The sequence below is a fragment of the Dermochelys coriacea genome, chromosome 1 (genome assembly GCF_009764565.3).
Source record: "Dermochelys coriacea isolate rDerCor1 chromosome 1, rDerCor1.pri.v4, whole genome shotgun sequence".
Taxonomy (NCBI): domain Eukaryota; kingdom Metazoa; phylum Chordata; order Testudines; family Dermochelyidae; genus Dermochelys; species Dermochelys coriacea.
The window spans coordinates 54,577,411-54,590,593 of NC_050068.2; positions in this window are offsets into that span (position 1 = coordinate 54,577,411).

A 13,183-nucleotide genomic window follows, 5' to 3' on the forward strand; every position below is an offset into this window, starting at 1 on the left:
GAAAACCTCCCAGAAATGGAGGGCCAGTTGTGGGAGTTTAATTGCAGTGTGGCCATACCATTAGAGTGCTCTACCAAAGTAAAAGGGCTTTAAAATGGAAGTGAATTAACACTGACATGTGCTTTAAGTCCCCTTTACACTGCCACAGTGGTGTAAAGACACCTTAATGTAAATAAGAATCAGGCTTTTGAGATGTTTTCCTTGCAATGCATGGGCTGTAAGTATGCAGATCCCTTTTATAGGCAATATGTGTCTCGATCCTTGCATGCTGCATTGAGTAAAGAAAAAAAATGGACAATTATCCAGACACCAATCATATATGGTGGCATTTATTTCTATCCTAGATATTTCTAAAGCATCTGTGCAATTAAGCACAGAGTTGTAAATAGGATTAGATAATTCACCGGAAGGATTCTTGCTTATAGGGACAGAATTTAGCAAATAGATATATCTGGGGTCATGAAGGAATTTTCCCCACAGCATATTAGCAAGAACCTTAGGTCTTTTTCTAACTTTTTCTGGAAAAAAAAGAATGGAAATTAGAGTAAGGGGAGCATGGTCCAATAAAACCTGGTCCTGCACCTGTCACTTGTAGCAATGACAGGAAGGGAAGGAATGTTCAGGGATAGCTGTACAGTATTAGTGGCAAAGGACAAAATTTATTCATAATGGCAAAGGACAAAGGTTACCCTACTAGGCCATTGCAGGTGTGGGACCACTGACTCTTATGGTATTTTCCATCAGCTAAAATCAAGAAATTAATTTAGTCTATCATTGTTCATTGGCGGGCCATGAAATGTCTTCTCCACCCCTATTGGGACAGCAGTGAGTTCTGACGATAGCCTGGAGCTGGTCCAAACAAGGGTATATTACCCACTTTTTTCTAATCCCCAATCTGAGGGCAAAAAAATAAAAAGAAAAAAGTTCTCAGCCACATACAGCTAAGATGAATTGCTCAGTTACAACACAGTCTGTTTGATCTTTGCTCTATGCGTAGAGCACCGGTTCAGGGTTGCTGGGCAGCTCTGTTTTCCTTCCTTTAGAAATAGAGATGGATTCATTTAGAATCATGGGCCACTGAGATGGGAGCTCAGGTGCAGCAGAAATGGCAGGTGGCTGGAGCTGACTTGACAGCAATTAAATGTACAAATCTTTGATTAGGCTCCCGGGAATGGAGTCATTAGCCACACTGAACAGACCAGCTTGCTTTCCATTGCCTCATTAGCTGCAATACTGATGTTACTTTAAAAAGCCTGGAAGAAAGGAAAAAAAAAAGCCTCCCACACAGAATTAGGAAAGTTGAGTTTCAGGGGAAAAATAAGCTTAAGTAAGCATTTTCTAGCTGAACAAACAGGTCTTGGCTTTTCTGCACGGTCATTGACACAAAAGCTGTGCTGAGAGATAGCCCCATACCTAGTACCATAAGCAGCACATTCACAGAGATCAACAAGTTTCATTTGACCATTCAAATCTAGTCAAGGCCCCAGAGAGTAGTTTGCTGCCATGTATTATTATTTCCAAATCTTGGTGCATTTAGAAGCATATATCACTGCAAGTGGAGACTCTTGGCCAGTAAGGCTAGAGAGTTATTGAGGATAAATGCAACATTGGTGTAAATCAATTGCCTTCACTAGTGGCCTTAAACCAGGGATCAGGCTCCTTGACTATTTACCCCTCTATAGAAAGACTGGTATAAAAGAAGGCTGTGATAACCTGCTTCTGGTGTGAATCAGAGTTCCCATCCCCACTGAGTTTTTCTCTACCTCCACCTTTGCTGTTTAAACCCCAGTGACCTATTTTAATTAGCTAAGCTAGTTTCTCTCCATCCCCCATTTTAATTTTTCTGACACAACTGAGAAAAACGTGAATCTGAATAAATCTAATTTCGTCCCCTCATTCACTCAGCAGCTGTCATGCTGATTCACACTGACAGGTTCAATACAGAGCAGCTCAAACACGCCCCAGTCACTGGGGTGGTTTCTAAGGCCTCCAACTACCACAGCTGACATCAGGGATAGTAAGCAACAGACAGCACAACCAAAGCAAAGAGAAGGGCTGGAACTGTCAATGGCAAAACTCCCAATGACTTCAATGGGGCCAAGATTTCATCCGCAATGTCTGTCCAATGTCTTCTATTTTACAGTTTTCTAAGTTGGGCTCAGAAACAGTGTAACAGAAATAACAAAATGGATCCTCCACTTCCTCAGCGTTAACAGGAGAGGTCGAACAAGACCCACCTCAGAATATTCAATAGCCTTGTGGTCAGGGCACTCATCTCGGAGGTGAAAAACCTGGGGACTTTAACCTGGGTCTCACACATCCTAGCCAAGTGCCCTGACCCTGGATTATTGACTGTAATGAGGTGGGGAAGCTCGCTCGAGTGGTTTTTGTAATAAAGGGCTAATCCGGCTTAGGCAGCTAACTCTGGGAGAGGGTGCCTGAGGTTCCTGAGTAGAGATAGGCACCTCCCTCTAGTCTGTCAATCAGGCACATAAGGCCCAGATCAATGGGAGTTAGGCAGCTCAGTACCTTTGTGAATCTGGGGTCTATACCCCTTCTCTCTGCATTTCACTCCCAGCTAGCTAGGCAGCTCCTCAGTATGCTGACTTCTGAGAATCCCTTTCTTAGGTATCTAATCCCACCCCCTGAATTGTACAGAGAGCCTGGGTATCTAACTGGGGGCTGAGGATCCCACTTGGCAGCAATGCTGAACACTATAACAGCTACGTCTCTTTGTGGCTCTCCCCCAAGTAATTTGCCCAAGGTAACACAAGAAGTCTGTGGCAGAGGAGAGGATTGAACATGGGTCTCCCAAGTCCCAGGCTAGCAGTCTAACCATTTGGTTAGTTTCACCAGAGATCTAGTAATCTCATCTGTCAACCACCATTATTTTCCTTCCCCAAACTACAATGCTTGAACCACAGTGCAGTGTTATCTTCGTTGGTAGCATACTATGGGGTTTTTAAATTTTATTTTATTCATGAGATCAACAGACTTCCATACTGAAACATAAGGCATGCTGTCAAAGAAATAGACAATAGATGGACGTTGGAAAAAACATCCCAGAAAATGAGAAGTGAAGAGGAGCAGGAAAAAATGGAGGAATGGACCATTTAAAGAGGAAGGAGGAGAAAATCAGAAAGCACCAAACATCTTCTAAACTCTTATTGGTTGTTTTTTGTTTGTTTCCCTTTTTCCACAAGGGAGATCTATTAAACTGTGGAATGATCTTGTAAGGGAATCAGGGAAATCCCCATTTAAACATAGACTGTACAGAGCACGGAAAAATAGATATTAGAGATTGATTGGGCCACAGCAAAGAATGACTATGGGCAACATTTTCAAGTATGCCTAGAGGCTGGATTGTCAAAGGCATTTAGGCACCTAAAGATGTCAATAGGTGATTTACAAAAGCACCTAAGCAGGTTGGGTGCCTAACTCCCATTGAAAGTCAATAGAAGTTAGGCATGTAACTCACTTCGGATCAGTTAACTCACCTAACTGATAGGAGTGCTAGAAGTTGTAGCGTAAACAGGAGGGGAAGGTGTTTTATCACCATGTGCTCCTACCTGACTCTGGACTCTAGATGACCTGGTGGTAAAAATGCCTGCTCTACAACAGCTGTAAATTATGTTTTTAATTTTCCTAGTGGAAGGAAGGCCCGGTGGAATTAATGTCACTGCTGTGGTCAGCTAGGCAGGTAGTTCTCAGACTATGAGCCTTGGAGTATTTGCTGGTAGTCGGGACTATGCAATGTTTTCCGAAATAAGTGCTGTTGGAATGAGGGCACTGAGAGGTGGAGCCATATAAGTGAGTAATCAACAGAAACAGTTGGGCAACCCAGCAGCAGAGTTAAACAAGTCATGGCATAGCTTGGTGTGCCCCAAGTTTTTCTGAACCCCCCCCTACAAAACTGGGATGGGCCACAGCCAGTATGAACTGCAATTGGCTGCCCATTTGCTGCATTGCATTTGGTGTCTAGTTAGACATAGTTGGGGTGGGAAAGATGTGGGGGGCTATTTTTATTCATGTTACATTTCCTACTTTAAAACTTTGTTTTTTCAACTAGTGGCCTTGCCTGCCCCAGCAGTTCTGGCCTCTGCAGCAAGCTGTGTTGTTCCATTTCTGTCAGCGGTTGGTCTCTTCTCTTTGCCCCTGCAGGAAGGCTTTTGTTTCATGTCTTTCCTCCCCTGCTGCACATTGCACTGGTCAGGCAATTTGCCACGTGTTCCCAAGCGGTCTTTTCCGCTTCTCTACTGAGCCAACCTCTAGCCTTGCTCCCCATGCAAACATTCATTAGATGCTTAAGTCACAGATGCTGTGGCTCGCTCCCGTGTTTGATCATAGTGTGTTGTATGATAAGAGGGTGGGTGATTGGATTACAGCCAGTCCAAGCATTATGGTTTGCTCTCATCCACTGTTTACACTTGTGACATTTTCTCCTTTAGATTCTTGTCTATGTACTGTTGATACAGGAGGGTGGCCATCTGGATTCCTGACTCTTCAGTTACTGGATCTTAATTGCAAAATCTTTGATTCTCCTAGACTTGCTTCTAGAACTGCTTGCTCGTGGGCTGCCCTCCTCAAAGGGCTTTGCTTTTCCTGCAAGAGAGGCCCAGATTCTGTTTCTTATCTGTGTCTCTTGCTGCGTGGGGTGGATAGGGAGACCCTTAGACACAATGAGCATTTCAGGGGTAGCTATGCTTTCTGTCACTCATCCGTTACACGTTCAGACAATTAAAAAGAGACATCAACTCATAGGTGCCGACTCTGTGGGTGCTCCGGGGCTGGAGCACCCATGTAAAAAATTAGTGGGTGCTCAGCACCCACCGGCATCTAACTCCCCCTTCTGTTCCCTCCCTCCCCAGCACCTCCCGCCTGCCAGCGGCCCCGTTGATCAACTCCTCCCCCTCCCTACCAGCACCTCCCACCCACCATGATCAGCTGTTCCAGGAGGTGCTGTGGGGAGAGGGAGAAGCACGGATGGGGCACACTGAGGGGCGGAGGCAGGATGAGCAGGAAGAGGCAGGGCGGGGATGGAGCCTTGGGGGAAGGGGTGGAGAGGGGGAGGAGCATCCCCTGCAAAAGGAGGAAAGCAGTACCTGTGCATCATCTGGCAATTGATTGAGGTCTATCTAGTCCTCCTGAGAGCAAAGGAGGATAGCCATGCTGTAGGATCCTGAGTTAGGTGAAGGAGATTAATTTGAGAGGGAGACAAACACACACACACACACACACACACAAACAGAAGCAGAGGGGCCCCAATTAAAAAGATTTATTTTAATTAGAATGGGAGGTGTGTCTCACTGTTGAAGTCTTAAGAAGGCAAAGGAGTCTTGTATTGATGTTTTTATTACCCAAGCTCATATTTCCATTTCACAGAGAATCTATCCAGTATGGATCTTGGTGCAGGACAAAGGAGGGAGGCAAGCCACCTAGTTTGGTATGCTAAGGCAGGTGGAGAAACTTTTTGGCCAAAGGGCCACATCTGGGTACGGAAATTGTATGGCAGGCCATGAATGCTCATGAAATTGGGGGTTGGGGTACGGGAAGGGGTGAGGGCTCTGGGGTGGGGCCAGAAATTAGGAGTTCAGGGTGTGGGAAGGGGCTCTGGACTGGGGCAGGGGGTTAGGGTGCGGGGGGCAGTAAGGGCTCCAGCTGGGAGTGCCGGCTCAGGGTGGGGCTGGGGATGAGGGGTTGGGGGTGCAGGAAGGTGCTCTGGGCTGGAACGGAGGGGCTCAGAGGGCAGGAGGGGGATCAGGGCTAGGGCAGGGGGTTAGGGTGGAGGAGGGGGTCGGGGTGCAGGCTCCGGGCAGTGCTTACCTCAAGCAGCTGCTGGAAGCAATAGTATGTCCCCCCTCCAGCTCCTACATGTAGGGGCAGCCAGGGAGCTCCAAACCTGCCGGTCTGCAGGCGCCACTCCTGCAGTTCCCATTAGCCGCAGTTCCTGGCCAATGGGAGCTGCAGGGGCGGTGCTTGGGGCAGAGGCAGCGTGTGGAGCCTCCTGGCTGCCCCCACATATAGGAGCTGGAGAGGGGACATGCCACTGCTTTTGGGAGCCATGGCATTGAGCCAGGCAGGCCCCCTATCCCACTTCCCGGCAGGAGCTTGAGGGCTGGATTAAAATATCTGAAGGGCCGTATGTGGCCCCTGGGCTGTAGTTTGCCCACCGCTGTGCTAAGGTGTCAGCTGTCTCATTAAATCATTACTTAGGGGGAGGTCTGCCCACATACCTGGCATGGGAACATTTTTGCCGCCCAAAATTGTCAATTTTTTTTTTAATTTTTTTCAACCAGCTCCAGCTGCTGCCCCTAATCCCCAGTAGGAATTCTAGGGGGTTCCAAGCCATGGTAAATGAGCTCCTCAGAAACATCAGCAGTCCAGTTACATCCGCATTAACCCAGTCACAGCAGAAGTCCCAGGGAAGTCTAAGGAACTACTTGGAGAAATAAAGGCTGCCCACTGTGGGTAACAAGTCCATAAGTGGAGCCTAATGAATTGAGCCTGACAACACCCTGGAGAGCAGTATTATTAGCTCCAGTTTACGGATTGGAAAACTAAAGCACAAAGAAGTTGAGTCATCTGCTCAAGTTCACACCAGGAGTCTGTGGAAAGCTGGTCTTAGAATTCACATTGTCTGTATCAACCACAAAACCATCCTTCCTCTCTGTAAAAATAGCACAGAGAAGCTGGCTGCCTCCTCTGTGCACATGCCAACATATTGACCAAACTTAGAAGGCTCACTAGGGACCATTTAAAAGGCACTGTACTCCCATCCATGGTTTGGACATTGCTGCTGTCCTTCCTCTGACTGCCTCTCTTCTCTGCTGCAGTGAGAGACAGTCTTCCTGCCTGATCTCTGCTTCCACTCTACCTGCCCCCCACTCCCCCTCATTTCACACACTTGGGGACCACTCCGATTGGCTTTGAGACCTCTGCTTTCACCCCAGGCTGCAGAACAGCACCAGTTTCTCTCAGCCTGGGGACCTCCTCAACCAGTGGAGGGGTTGGCTGTAAATGTGCAATAACGTAATCAATCACAGGAGCAGTCGGTTCTTGTTTACCGGCACTTTAGCACAGTAAGGAATTATTTACACAGTCATTTGGAAGATATTCAAAGCCTGACTGCCAGTTAACACAAGCTCAACACAGGGCCCGCTGCTTCCTTTTGACTCAGCAGGTAGAGATGCCACCCACAGATAGGGTGACCAGATGTCCCGATTCTATAGGAACAATCCCAATTTTGGGGTTTTTTTCTTCTATAGGCTCCTATTAACCCCCACCCCCATCTTGATTTTTTAAATTTGCTGTCCGGTCACCCTACCCACAAATGATGAAGGCCGCAGGTCAAGCTTCAGCTACAATCATGCACAGAATGGACGTTCAGTGACTGTAGCTCCCAGATTCAGGACTCCAGTAATTTCTTCAGTTCCTTCTAGTGTTTGGCTACCAGTTTGGCAGGAACAAAATCCATGAAAAAGGGGGGGATTAAAGGATTAATATTCCTACCACTCAGTCATAACAAAAGATTATTCAGAACTACAAGATGATTTGAATTATGCTTAGCACTAATTCAGAAGCATGAATTACTGTTGAAATTTAGAATGCTGCATATCAACATTTTAATAGCGGTAATCTGCTATTGTGGCAGAAGACTACAGTGTAATTGGTTTAATTATGGTGCTATTGGTTAAATCCACCCCAGAAATTTAACATTTTATGTGCCCTGTAGTGCAATGAGTAATGCTAGATACCTCACTGTATTCAACCAGAACCATGAATTAGAGCTCGGTTACAGTACATAACACCACACCCAAGGTTGGTTTTTTTTTTCCAGTTAGGTATTAGGTCCAACCACAGTTCAGCCCTGGGTGATGCAGCTAACCACAAGTTTGAGGGTGGAAATAGACCGATTCTTCCTTTTGCTAGGGGAGCTGATGTTCATTGTTCATCTTAAAATCAATCTATGAACCTGCCACACCTTTTAGACTACATACTGCAGAAAACTATGCACTTATAAGGAACTGCATTGATTAAATTCTACATAGTATTAATTGTAGAATAGTAGCCTCTAACAGGCCAACTGGTACCTGGCCCTATTATCCAAAGAATTCTTTAGACTTGTAATCAAAGACAGCCTCTGCCCTAAATATATCCAACCTACTTTTCAGGGTTCAAATATACATGCTTAACTGGGTAGATCTTGTAGATTTATTACCAGTTAGCAATGGGAGGGACCTGAAGCAGTCTGGTGATGCACCCAAAAGTGGGGATGATTATTATTTGTATTACAGTAGCAGCCACATTATGCTAGGGGCTGCAGAGCTAGATGGAAAGAGACTGTCCCTGTGCCAGAAGGCTCACAAATCTAAATAGACAAAAATACATCAGTTGTCCTCAGCTGCCTCTCAATTGTGCCTAGCACAATGAAGCCCTGGCCTCTAGAAACTATCAGAACACAAACAAGTAATAAAATTCCATTGCCAGTCTGTGGCCCAATCATCTACAACCCCCTAGTTACTTCAGTAATCTTTGGAACCCACTAAAACCTTTGTTCTGGCTCCCATTCCACAACCCTCTCATTACCCAGTCTCTCCCGCATAGCTTACTACTGAGACTCATCCCACTTCCCATCCACAGGTCATTCCCAGCCCTTGCCCACTTACTGCTTTAAACCATGTCATTTAAAAATAAAATGGTGAACATGCCTTGCTGCCTAAGGTTTTACCACAACATCCCCCCACAACTATGCCCACTGAACAAGTCCCCCTAACAGTCCAGAACGCTTGCTGCGGGTGATGAAGTGGGGGAAGTTTCCTCTTGCTGCCACTGCCCCTCGTGAGTCCCGAAAAGGCATCATGACCAATGTTCAAACCATGTGTTGCAAGTTGTGACCTCGCTGAGCTTCTGGGGCTGAACAGGCAGCTGTTCCTCTTCTCCTGGCAACCAAGGTGCTGGAACAACTTTTATAATGGAAGTGCTGATGATGGAAACCATGTATTTGGTGTTTATTATTACTACTTCAAGCCAGGGTGTATAGTAGCACCCCTAGTTCCAGCACTACTGCTGGCAACTGCTGTGAAAGTTTTCTCCAACCTCTCCTCTCCTCCTACCTGGTCGTAGGAAGGGTGGACTAGATCAGGGCCTTGTGCCTCTGGATGTGTGTATGTGGGGGGGGGGGGGTGGTCACCAAACTAATGTTCAGGTCCAGAGAATAAGGAGCTGTTCCCTGATTTTCTCTACTCTTCCCCTGCTCAGCAACAGCTGAGGAAGTTCCCCTTTTTATCTGGACCTCAAGATTTTGAGCAAGTTGAAAATAACAAAGAGCCTTTTTTGAGATGTTTCAAGTGTCCCATTTCTGATCCCATACAAAACTAGGACAGGGAGAAAATGCAGATTAGGCTGAGGCAGAGTTTTGGGCAAAGGCTCTCTTTGCTTCGTATTTTCTCTAGACCAGTTCACTATTTCTAGAAACAGCTGTATGCAAGAGTCCTTCAACCAACAGAAGCAGCCCTCAATACAAAGCTCTCTCAACCCCTCGTCTTTCTGAAGAAGAATTTGGGACCTGGATTGTCATACTTGTGTGGAAACCCTCCTTATCTGCCTGATTCCTGCCAAACATACCTGCTTCATCATGACATTAAAGCTTCAAATACAGAGGCATCGGTACAGATAGGACAACACAGGATCTGGCAGAGACGACCAGCGATGAAAGAGTTAAAAAAATATCTCAGCCTCCCAATGGAACTGAGGATGGAGTGTGTAAAGGTTAATGGTTACTAAATCAGGAGTAATAAATGATTTAAGTAGGTTTCTGGTGGTACCTCATGTTCCAGCACACACACAAAAATGCTTCAAGAATATGCACTATTAGAGAAGAATGTGACAGAGAAGAAAAGATAGCTTGAAAGGCTTACGATAATATGCCTCATCACTAGTAATTAATTCTCTTTATCTAGAGACATTGTCAACTTACTAAACCAGGAAAGAAAAAAGTATCCATTAAAAACAGGCTCTTTCACTGTAGCTGCCCTATCCTGATCCTATAAAAAGACTGCTGGAAAGCTGGCTGTGAAGGCCAGGCATCTGGACAGTGAAGACCAGACACTTGGAGTGAAAGGTTTGGCACCTTAGCACAGCTGCTCTCACGGAATGAGCAGGAGTTGGTGGTGGAGTTTTCATTATACACTACAATGCTATCTGATAACAAAGCACTTATCAAGTGGTATCAGACAGGCAAAGTTCCAGAGATGGGATAGGTGATAGTACAGCAGGCGACAATGAGAATAGGCCGTTATAAAAAATATCAGACAAATCTGGCAACTGTCATTGTTTTTCATGGGGAAACATCAGATATCCTGCTCTAGTTTAGTGGCAGCAATGTGTAAAGTTATGATCCTTCCACCATTTATTATTAGTCATAGGTCTGCAATTCATTTACCAATTCTCTGTTCTCACACAGCCCTATGCTTCTGTTTTGCATTGACACTGCGTACTTCAGCACTTAGGACTCAGTCCTGTAAGGTGCTGAACACTGGCTCTGACCAGTAAAGGACTTAAGCATGTTCTCAGAGATAAATATACTTGTATATTGCCCTGGCAGCAAGGGATGAGGAAACCATGTACCCCCCAGGCTAGGAGTATCCAAGAGGAAATGAAGGGTGGTGGCGTTCAGTGACTCCCTTCTCAGGGGGACAGAAGTACCCATCTGCCAGGCTGACGTGGCATCCCAGGAGATGTGCTGCTTACTAGGAGACCATATCCAAGATATTATAGAAGGATTGCTGAGGCTCATCTGGCTCTCTGACTACTACCCCATACTGCTCACCCAGGGGGGCACTATTGGTACTGAAAGGTGGGACACAGAGCAGATTAGAAGTGACTACAAGGCTCCAAGAGTGAGGGTGAAGGAGTTGGGGACACAGGTGGCATTTTCATTGATCCTTCCAGTCAAGGGCATGGGCCCAGGCAGAGACAGACTCATCCTGGAGGTGAATGCATGGCTGAGTGGATAGTGCCACCAGGAGGGTATTGGCCTCTTTGACCATGGGGATACTATTCCAAGGACGGCTGAACAGATATAGGGTCCACCTATCAAGGAAAGGGAAGAGTATCTTCGGATCCAGATAAAGCCCACCTCACTAGGTTAGCCTAAACTAGGTTTGATGAGGGCAGGAGACAAAAGCCCACAGGTAAGTCCAGAACACGGAGACCTGGGTGAAGGGTCGGAATCAAGGTGCAGTGGGGGGAATTATGGGCAATCATAACAGGGACAAAAGAGTGAGGGGAGAGGTCAACTCAATGCTGGTGCCTCCTCCAGGCCTGGCGTGGCAGCTCTCTTTCTGCTGGGTTCTCCTGCCAGTGGCTGTTCCACCTCTGCAATGGCCTGCCTCTTCCTGTAACTTGGCCCTTCAGCCAGGTCATGTCAAAGTCTCTCCCCTTCCAGGTTAGCCCATGAACAACAAAAATAAAAGCAAGTGGAATTTATGCAAATAAACTGAATTAGGAAGAGACTGAGGGGAATGACTCCCTCTCAGGGTGTATCAGGATCTGTCCCCTCCCTTCCCTCATGGAGGGACCTTCAGGCAGTGATTGTCTGGGGAATTCCTGCCTTCAGTCAGTCTTTTCCTCAGGAGCTGAGGTTGAAGATCTGTTCTTTTCCCTGGTCTGTTCACAAGTGAGCTGTTCTATTCCCCTTTTATGCTCCTCCTCCAGCCTGTGCATGCCTTGCACGTGTGCCAGTGCAGAGCTGGCTGAGCCCAGAGCAGCTCCTTTACCCCTTGTTGTCCAGTGTGGGGTTTGTATATCCCATCACATGAGAGAAGAGGGAATATAGAGGGAAAAATCTAATGAACATCGTAGCTGTCTGTGCACTAATGCAAGAATTATGGGGAATAAACAGGAAATGCTAGAAATTCTATTGAATAATCACAGTGACAACTAATTGGCATCAGAAATTTGGTGGAATAATTCATATGATTGGAATATTGGTATGGAAGGTACAGCTTGCTTAGGAAGGACTGTCAAAGGAAACAGGGAGGAGGTGTTGCCTTCTATATTGAAGCTACACTTGCACTGAGGTTGAGAGAGAAGCGGGAGGAAGACCTGTTGAAAGACTCTGGGTAAGGATAAATGGAGTAAAAACAAAGGTGATGTCACGGGAAGGGTCTATTATAAACCACCTAACCAGGAAAAAGAGGTGGAGGAGGCTTTTTTTAGACAACTAACAAAATCATTCAAAACGTAGGGCTTGGTGGTGATGGAGAACTTCAGCTACCCAGAGTTCTGTTGGGAAAATAACACAGCCAGGTACAGATTACACCAAGAAGCCCTCTACACCAACATTCCACACAAAGATGGACTACAAGCCGTCAAGAACAGTATCCCCAATAAGTCACGGCTAACCTGGTGGCTGAACTTTGTGACTTTGTCCTCACCCATAACTATTTCACATTTGGGGACAATGTATACCTTCAAATCAGCGGCACTGCTATGGGTACCCACATGGCCCCACGGTATGCCAACATTTTTATGGCTGAATTAGAACAACACTTCCTCAGTTCTTGTCCCCTAATGCCCCTACTCTACTTGCGTTACATTGATGACATCTTCATCATCTGGACCATTGGAAAAGAAGCCCTTGAGGAATTCCACCATGATTTCAACAATTTCCATCCCACCATCAACCTCAGCCTGGTCCAGTCCACACAAGAGATCCACTTCCTGGACACTATGGTGCTAATAAGCGATGGTCACATAAACACCACCCTATACCAGAAACCTTCTGACCGCTATGCCTACCTACATGCCTCCAGCTTTCATCCAGACCACACCACACGATCCATTGTCTACAGCCAAGCTCTATCATACAACCACATTTGCTCCAACCCCTCAGACAGAGACAAAAACCTACAAGATCTCTATCAAGCATTCTTACAACTACAATACCCACCTGCTGAAGTGAAGAAACAGATTAACAGAGCCAGAAGAGTACCCAGAAGTTACCTTCTGTCCTACTACAGGACAGGCCCAACAAAGAAAATAACAGAACACCACTAGCCATCACCTTCAGCCCCCAACTAAAACCTCTCCAACGCATCATCAAGGATCTACAACCTATCCTGAAGGACAACCCATCACTCTCACAGATCTTGGGAGACAGGCCAGTCCTTGCTTACAAACA